Source organism: Varroa destructor, unplaced genomic scaffold (genome assembly GCF_002443255.2).
Source record: "Varroa destructor unplaced genomic scaffold, Vdes_3.0 BEIS01000005.1, whole genome shotgun sequence".
Lineage (NCBI taxonomy): Eukaryota > Metazoa > Arthropoda > Arachnida > Mesostigmata > Varroidae > Varroa > Varroa destructor.
This window is the reverse complement of record NW_019211458.1, coordinates 26,404,503-26,414,315: the sequence shown is the minus strand read 5'-3', so window position 1 is coordinate 26,414,315 and position 9,813 is coordinate 26,404,503.

The following is a 9,813-nucleotide window of genomic DNA, read 5'->3' as shown; positions in this document are numbered from 1 at the left end:
ACGATCGTTTAGGCTAGCCCCCAGACCCCACTCCTCTGACGTCCCTAACTCACTCATAAGCGAGAATTAGATAAGTTGTGTGTGAAGCCCCGAGTCATTCGTAGCCATAAACAGGGCCCAAACATCAGTGGGACAGGGGAAGATATCATTGCTCTGCATTAGTCAATTGCACAATCATATATCATGCGTTAACCATATCAACGTAATAATGTTTTGTTTGTTTTAATAAAAACACGGATAAATACCCAAAACGCGTCACCCCTTCCAACAGGGTCAATTCGCAAATGCCACACTTGCATTCGCTAGTGGCCGATTTCGAGGCAGTAAAATATTCTGTATAAAAACAACTTTTTAGGATGCACATTTTGGCAGAGGAAGCTTTTCGGCACGAATTTTACGAGTGTTGCATTGAAAGTACGTACAACATAACTTGTAGTTGTTATCAGTTTTCGCACTGAAACAAGCTGCGCAGTTTTTCGAAACTTTTCTGAAAAATTAACTTAAGGCAGAACTTGTCTTTCACATAAGTTCTTGCCCTTTTATATTTCTACCCTACGCTCGTGCTCACTTAGCCAAAACGAGCATACATTTATGTATAAGTAGCCAGCTATTAGGAACAAGCTACGTCTGTCATGCAGAAAAACAATGAGGGAGCGAATCATTGATGGCAGTGTAGGTACCATCCGTTACCTGCGAGAGCTCTATCGTGCTGCTGCGTAGCTTTTCTATAAGCGACGGCTTTTGTAATGGCGACGAAGGGCACGTCGGCCTCTTTAGCTATTTCGGTGAGTTGCTGTTTTCTCTTGTAGCTGATGAGTCGCGGGAAGGGGCGAAGTCGGACGGCACTGGATGGAAGCTAGCCGGGCGGGCCATATGTTGTTGAGACGTGTTCTAAAGACCCGAGTAGTAGTGGTCGGTATGCGTTAGTGGTCACATTAGAGTATGAATTGTCCTTCTCCGCCGTTTGGCCGTCCGTCGTGGTGGCCACGATGTCAGCAACCATTAACGACGATCCTGCCAGTGGCTCTCGTCGCTCCGTACAGAGCTTATACCATGTTCGCATATGTGAGTCTGTATGTTTGCATGTGGGGCTTGTGCGCGCATATGTGATATCGCTAGGTCTTCGCTCGTGTATAAGTAAACGCTTGTACGCACATCCATGCTATGAAGGGCAATGGCAGTGAGCCGTACAGCCAGTTAGCCACGTGGGCTTGCTTTGCCACAGAGGGAGCACAGAAGAGGGTAGTGCGACAGCACCAGAGCAAGTAGCGGATAGAATAGCGCCGGCGATTCCCGGGGGTCGCGGAGACAGGGCAGGCAAGGTGCAGCCGAGACGCGTTGAGGTCATGCGAGGGTGGAGTCCTGACGATAACTCTTTAATCTCGTTACTTGAGAAGCTGTGAGTCTCCGGTAGGAAGTGGAGCTGCTATTCAGAGCGACTGCAACTGCCACCGATTCAACGAACGAACAATCAAGCAAGCAAGGCTCTAGCGTGCACGCATCGACCGTTTGCGTCAGTCGCCACTGTTTACGGCCAGCAGCGTTTGTGTCTACTAGCGGCAGATGAACAGCGACGTACGGTGCGGTTCAGACTTTTCTGACGACGGTCTGCTTACCTAGTGGTAACCACATGTAAGTATTTGATGGCTGCGTCGAGCGAATCTAGTCGCTCCTGTGGTCCTGCCGATTCGGACGATTTGATCGGGGGGTTAGAACTGAACCCGCTGCTGCTGACTCTGAGGGTCTGCTTGAACGACGCTGCACTACCTTCTTGTCCTCCTTTGGTACACATGTCGTTCGCGTAACATGCAACGCGGCGAGGGCGCAACATGATATTGGCCGCATTTGAAGCTTGCGTGGCGTGCGCATAAGACGGGGAAGATGGGACGGGTACAACATGCACTGATGTCATGCCCAAGCAGCAGCTAGCACAGACGAAGTCTACCGGTGCTCGCTAGGCATAGGCATGTTGTCGAAGAAATGCTCGCAGTCTTGGTATGATTATAGCCTGCTATATTGTGGGTGGTATAATGAAGGCGGTGTTGGATGCTGAATTTCGCGGGAAAACTGCGACGTGCCACCTACTGCGCCGCACTGAAAACGTAGTTCAGGAGCAACTACCCTGCAAATGATGCTACAAATTTGTAACATTCGGTAATATGTCGTCGAGACGAGACGATTCATCGTCTCTCGAATAGAAGAGTGCTTAATGTTGGGGAAATTCAATTGCTGGTTTACTATACCCCGAACGTTATCATTGCATGCGAAAGTACTGATGTGAACGACATTCGGTTGGAAGCTACCCAAAATCTAAATACGTCATGCAGAGAGATAGGAGGCAAACCCAAACTAGCGCTACACATTTAATGAATACGGGTTAATGTATTCTGTAAATACTAATGTATTCGAAAATTGCCTCTGTAGTAGAACAGTTCTATGGTTTATGATATTGAAGAGGCGTGGAATAGCTCTTTAAGCGGATTTAGCAATATCGATATTTACAATAACATGCAAACTTAGAAAAGATTCCGTTACCAAATCATCTCATTCCATTGAATCGACACCCAACGTATTCAATAATCACAATACCGAAGCCGGACACTATTGTATAAACGGTGATCCAAATACACAGTGTTATTAGTTAGTATGTACCTACAGACTCTGCACATCGTTCACACAATTGAGACATAGTCTAACTCGGTGGAGGACAGTCCATCCACAAACGAATTACATGTACGTATCTGCAGCCGCAAATGGTTTTCCTATTTTAATAAAGTGTCGTTGAAAAACTAAATATGCACAAAATACAAGAACGGAGAAAAGCATAGCATTTCTTCTGTAACTGGCATCCTATTTGTCTTGCTTCATATCGTGAAGGAAATTCAATATAAGCTCATATGCCTAATAAAATAATGTTACGCACATACGTATATGTAATGACCATTATAGATCCGGGCCAAACGTACGCTCTGCATCCAATAGAAGGTTATTAGCTGATGGCTATGACGATGAACGTGGGACAAAACAGAATGTACTCCACGAATGGTCACAGATGGCAGAATCATTACATTACGGAGCGGCTAGCTCACCTGATAGATGGATTGATGAATGAATAATGGGGCAAAAAAAAAAGGAATAAAACTAACTGAAGTTTTCGGGGCTGGGCTATATAGGACGCTTCTGCTATAACTGGGATTGCGAGAATGGGCTATATGGGACGTTATCTGGAGAGGATAGACGAAGAAAAATTCGTGCGATACTGTTGGTCCGAGCAACCTGCTTTTTGAGGTGCTGGTTATCTTTCGCTGGCTGTACAGGTCACACGAAGGATGGATACGAGAGAGAGAGTGAGTTTACGTGCGTTATTTGATCACGGGACCGATTGCATGAACCTACTACTACACTATCAGAGCAGCACTAAGGCTACAAGATACAGAGTAAAGCGGAAATAGGTAACGAACAACAAAGCAGGAGCAATGTGTTCTACCTTTTTCGTCGACCCTTGAACCGCAACGCTGCGACCAGCTCCGTAGCACGGATATTGAACACACTTACCATCTACCATAGACTACTTGTAAATGCTCTAGTAGGAACTTTAAATTTTCCTCGAGCTACACGCTCGCAGTGGCTAGGTTGTATCTTGTGTGTTGTACGTTTTCTTTCTTTCTTCTTAGCGAGCAGAAAAAGAATAAGAGAGAACATGATAGGAAGGAGACGTGCTCTGTACGATTTACGAAATACGCTGCCTGAGATAACATTCGAGGTTTGGCATAGGAATAAACGCTTATTGTGGCCATTAAATATTGCTTTATGCAAACATGGTTTATCCCTCGATCTCGCTATCTATCTAAGATATCTCGTTATCTTATTGTTGACCATAATCGGTTTCATCACGACCATTGGAAGCTTTAACCGTATCTCGATTAGCAAGCTAATTTCTCTAAGTGTACATAAAAGTACTCGTAGCAAATTAATAAGTTAAATAAACACAAAAACAATGGCGAACGAGATACTTATGGTTCTATAATGTCGGTTGGTATTATTTATTTGACTTTTTCTCTGCCTGTTTTTTGCTTGATCTGATTGAGACCTAGCAGCTTCTGCTTCTCATAGAGCAATTGCTCACCGCTGTTAAAACTCGGAATCCCAACAGCTCAGGACAAATACACCGATACAATGCACTAGTATAACTGAAGTCATATGCGCATGTAAAATGTATTGCACCACATCCGTATATCCTTACCGAGTACAATGCGATCCTTCATATAAACAAAAGTACATATGAAATTTCGCGCATAAATATATAGTAGGCTAGGAAAGACGTTCGCGGTTTCTCCTGGTCGATTATTTAGTTACGAAAGTGTTCTTCCTCCTTTACGAGAACGATGCAACGATGTTATGTTAACTCGAAAGAACTTCTAGAGGATGGATGTTTTGCGTGAAACAAAAGTGCATTTCAATACCTTTTGTATTATACATTTCGCCGAGGCCAAGACGCTATCTAAACAGACCGTAACGTTTGCCTTGTCTACGCGCTATCTCTAAAAAAACTGCTCAAGAGTAGTTTTCCATGTTTGAAAGCCGTATCCGGTACTTAGAGAATGTCCCTGCCTTGGCCGACCGTTTGAGCCGTCTGGCGGCACCTTTGCAAAAAGATGGCCGACACTGAACTTGGCAATTGGCCAGAAAGATGGCCTGCACCCATGCGACCGGTGTCAGCCAGCTCGAGTCTTTCGAGTTTTCACAGTAAGTTTGAGCATCCGTACCTCATGAACTCTCTAAATCATAAAAGGAATTATGGCTTAACATTACATTTCAGCATTACGGTATCAAGCATCCCGCAGCCACAATGACCGACTTTGCCACTTAGGAGAAAAGTAATGCGTGCACGTTAATATGAATCAAATATCGGGATGGACAATTCTAGAAGAAAAGCTAGAGCTCAGAGTACAATCAAATCTTCGTTTAAAAAAAACTATACTTCGTATTCGGTAAAATTATGAAGACCTAATTCATGGGGAATTGTTTTCCAACAGTTGATTAGTACGATTATTTGGTCTAGTTCTATCAAGTGAACGAGGCTATTCAGGAAGACCCTACAAACGAGATCAGAGCATCCTGCTTTATCACAAAGCGAAGTCACACACAGAGAACATCGTCGAGGCATCCCTTCTAGGCACTAACTGATTGGTTCCATTGCACTCGCCGTATCCTCAGGACATTGCGCTGACGAATTTTTACCGTCTATAGTTTCTATTAGGCAGCCACCTTTACGGCCCTAGGTTCGACACGGAGCAACAACTCAAAACGTACTTGTAAAAACTACTTTCTTAAAGAGATACTAGATACGCCACCTACCGGAAGAACTGCTATTCATCTTCCGTCATCGTCAACGATGACGGAAGATGAATAGCATAATAGTGTATAGTTATAACAATAAAAAATGTGGTATTTTCTATTTAATCAAACCACGTAGGGACGTTCCTACCTACTAATATAAACATACAATATATACAAGTAGCACATTCGGCGAGTGAAGTCTCGCGTCGTTCAGGTCTCCATCAACGTTTTTGTTATAGGCCCATAATTCTCCACAAGGCCAACTTAAGAGTGAATAGAAATTGACCTATATCAAACGTACTTATGAGAAAGTTAGAATTAGCATGTTCTGTGAAAAATACCGGTTTGTAGTAATAACCTATTTGGATGGCCGTTGTAGCGGGCCCTACGCCAAATGAAAACGTGGTTTATAACATCGATAGTCATTATGTCTTCGTCCGACGATGCACCAATCGCGATGCTTGGTATCTCAAACATGTTTATCAAATACCAGTAGCGCTAATCGCGGGTTGGTTAAGAGGAATACTATGCATAGTCTTGTGACGATGCTTACCGATCCGTTAGAAGAGTTCTAGTAAAACTACCTGCTGAAGTTACGCTCATGCACACAATCTCAATACACCATTATCAACAGGAGAGATATTCCTTTTCTAAATTTGTAGGAAAAGTGCGATAATAGAAAACACGCATGCGAGGAGCAATGGCCTATTCTAGAGGACATTTATCTGGGCATTTATCTGTGGAGTCCGTTTCAGTATAGACTTGGTTAGAATGAATGACTAGGTAGATTATTGAAAGCTACTATCTGCCCAAGGCGGATCAAGCTAAAGAACAGTTAGCAGAATCGATACCTTAAGTAAATGGGACCGGTTGTAACTGCTGCAGTCGGCAAAATGCCCGTTCGGGAACTTGCTTGTAAGGCAGCTCAATGTAACGTTAAATTTAATTAATAAAGGTTAATTAGTCCCAGGGAGTAGACACAGTTCGGTGATTGCCAGCTGTTTTAAGGAATACTTAATGGCAACGTCAAGAACAGTAATAACACTTAAGTTCTTCGTTTAGCTTATATTTTAAGTTAGCTTAATTTATTTTTATTTTATCTTTAGCATAAGGTACAAGGTTTGCTTCTTGTGCGTAATCTTGACTGCACAGTATCAAAAACGCCTTTGCAACGTCCTGCAATGTTGGCTTCTGTCAGTTGTCGTTCTCGACGCGGAATATCATCCAACAAGTAGTGGGGGCTTAGGTGATAACTAATAAGCTTGACCATACATTTTTGGTGAACGTTCTTCTCGAATTTATAATTTATGCGTGTTCATGCTTCTTCGTTCAGTACGTACTTTGCCCAATTAACGTAAGGTCAAACGTCTTTCCCTTATTTCATATATTCGCAGAATCGAACAGGCGGTATTGCTATGAACCTGGTTCCGCACGTACAAATCTTGTACCTTTAAATTGGTTACTAATAAATAAATGATTATACTGTTATTATTCTAACTGAATACGAGCGAATGTACGAATTATTGATAAAGAACTAAGAAAATCCTTCTGTCAACTGGTGTAAATAATTAAGTAAATAGATTAAGAGTTACATCACAGCCTCAGCGGTTTCGGCTGGACTGTCTATTTTGAGGCGCCCAACAGTCCTATAGATAAATTGGCCTCGCTTTTCAGATCTTCAAACACTGCTCTCTAAGTGACTTCTCGGTCGTTCGTGTCTTCTATTTAGCCTTTAGCTTTTGGGCAAATTTACAAACGAATTATATTGTATAATATACACGTACTTTGTATGACATCCGTTCTATAGTAAATAGCCACCTTGTATGTTCCCATTGAATAAATACTCAACATTATAGTTGGATAGACTTTGTTTCTTACTTAAACTTCAGTAGGTTTGAACTGAGTATGTCCTTTCGTGGACTTCATATCGCAGTTAAATGTATACGTTGTCTAGCATTGTAATGCGACGCCAGAGTTCTTAGGGGAAGACTTTTTTCGTCCTATGCTACTCCAAATAATGCGTATTTTGTGTGGTCACTTCTTAGAACGGTGCCGAGATAAATCAAGGTGTTGAGCTCTTGGAACACGGCTCTTTGTGATTAAATTGGAAGTCGTGGTTTGCCTCTGTAGCCGTATAAACTTTCGGTTTGTCAGGAACTTTTGTTAGGAGCTTATGACAATGGTAGCAGGGTTCGAAATTGCTTCTGGCGTATTGCGTGCACCATTCATTCTCTTGCGTGCGGTGAAGGTTTAGAACCCGCGGGAACCTTGATTCCCCTGAGTAACTGATCCCGTTTACAGCGCAACTTAGAAGCTTAAACATCTAACAAAATAGGCAGAACTAGGTATGGAGTTTAATTATCAACTAGTAACCTAGATAATTTAGGTTGCGAAATTGAGCGAATTGCTGGACAGAAATCATGCGGTCTTCATAAGAGTCCATTTAAGGATGCGATCTAGATTTGCGAAAATATACGAGTACAATTTTGTTTGTTTGAAACCTAATGTGAGTGCTGCTTATTAAAGCGTTCCACCATTTGTTAAAAGTCCTTATGTGTAATTTGCAATGGCTTCTGCTGTTAATCTTAATATACTATTCAGTTACCCTACAACTGAAATTAAAGGCTAAAGTTCGTTTTCATCCGTTAGTAAAAAATGAGGCAAACATAGAAACCAAAAAAAACGCACCACCGGAATAGGTCCAGGTTTTTGTTGTTGTGGCTTCAAGCCCCTTTTCACAAGTTGATGCTCTCTTGAATAAGTTAAATCCTAATATCGAAATGAAACGATATAGGAGAGACGGCCCGGTGAAAATTGCAGCAGTATACGGGGCAAGGCCGCGTCCTATAGAAGGACAGCAACTCGGCAGAATCAACAATGTATATTCGACGTGTTCGAGTTCCTTCTTTATTCCAACTGAGTTAAAAGAGAAAGTCAAGCTGGTCTGGAACGGGATGGTTTCGAGACCCCAGTTGCAGTCGCTTACAATCTCCGTTTAAACAACATCAGTAATGGCAACAGCACCTGATCGCATGGGCGACGGTCTGCTTTTCCATTCTCACATTTGGGAGATCGCAACCCGCCCCACCTTAGGAGAGATCACCATTTTTGTGGCCTCTTCTATAATTTTCTGTCGTTATTATTAAGCAAACAGAAATGAATTATTTGCAACGGCCATAAGGTATAAAGAGCATAATCTAGCGTTCTCGCCTGTTGATTTATGGGTATTATAATTTAAATACTGCCAGATTCATTGTAAAATAAAATTTCATTTTAAAATAAAAAAGGCGTTAGATATATATATATATATATATATATATATATATCTTGGAACAGATGCACTTACTTCGTTTTGAAAGTTAGTAGTCTGGTGATGAAATATCAATGTTGTTTCAGACGTCATCTTTGTACTGCACGTGCGACCGCTACATCGAGTGCTGAAAATGAATTGGTTAGGTGATTGGCAATGGCTAGCATCGTACTATTGTCCTGCAAACCTCTTTTTGCGCCCTTTATTTTCACTTCACAGATCGTAATCGAACATGCGTAACGGACACCGAGTGATAAAAGAGACTTCTGCCTTTCAAATAACCGCCATATCGATAAACTTATGTTGCCTAGAAGACCTTTAAAAAAATAAGTCGCAACTATAAAAGCTCACACCTGCAACTATCTCGTTCACAAGCTGGCCATAATAGAACGTCCACAAAGCACCTCCTGTCACCCATAGTCATTCTAAAATGACCTGTGTTAAATTGATTAACCTGTGATAAGTTTGCTTCAATAAAATTTTCCGTCTGTGACATAACCTTCTCCGTTATCTATAAAACCGAAGAAATGCGGAGCCACTTTCTTAAATGGTGGTTAAATAATGCTTTAATAATAATGATTACTTTATGCTCTATAGGTACTTTTCCCGATTATCATTAAAATTAAATTTCAAGAATATGTGAAAAAAAATTAAATACAATTTTTGTGATTTTCCATTGGCCTTATGAAGCGTTGCTTTGAAAGGGCTCAGGTAGCACACCTGCAAAATTTAATCGAAATTTCTTAACCACAAATTCGCCAAACATAGACCGATATGTTTAGCGTTACACTTTATGGGAGTTGATCCCAGATTTTGTAAAATTTGAAAAATCATCGAAAATGTTTTACTGTGATCAATTTATGAGAGAGACAGGTACCGGTGAATTAGCAAAATCACACTTTAACGCCATTACTTTTGGTCTGAACGTAGCAAATTTGAGGCATTATTCTTCAAATTGTCTTCGTTTTTGCCCATCGTCCGTCCAAACCCTGTGGCAATCAAAGGGCATCCAAAAAACGAATCGCAGCCTACTTTGAATGGCCGGACGAAGGAATTTCAACGGTAGTTATACGAGCTATTTTACTAAAACAATCGCAGTTGGATAAAATACGACGACAGATGCAATACGGGGCAAAATACTCAGGTAAAAAGGCAAGTCATAG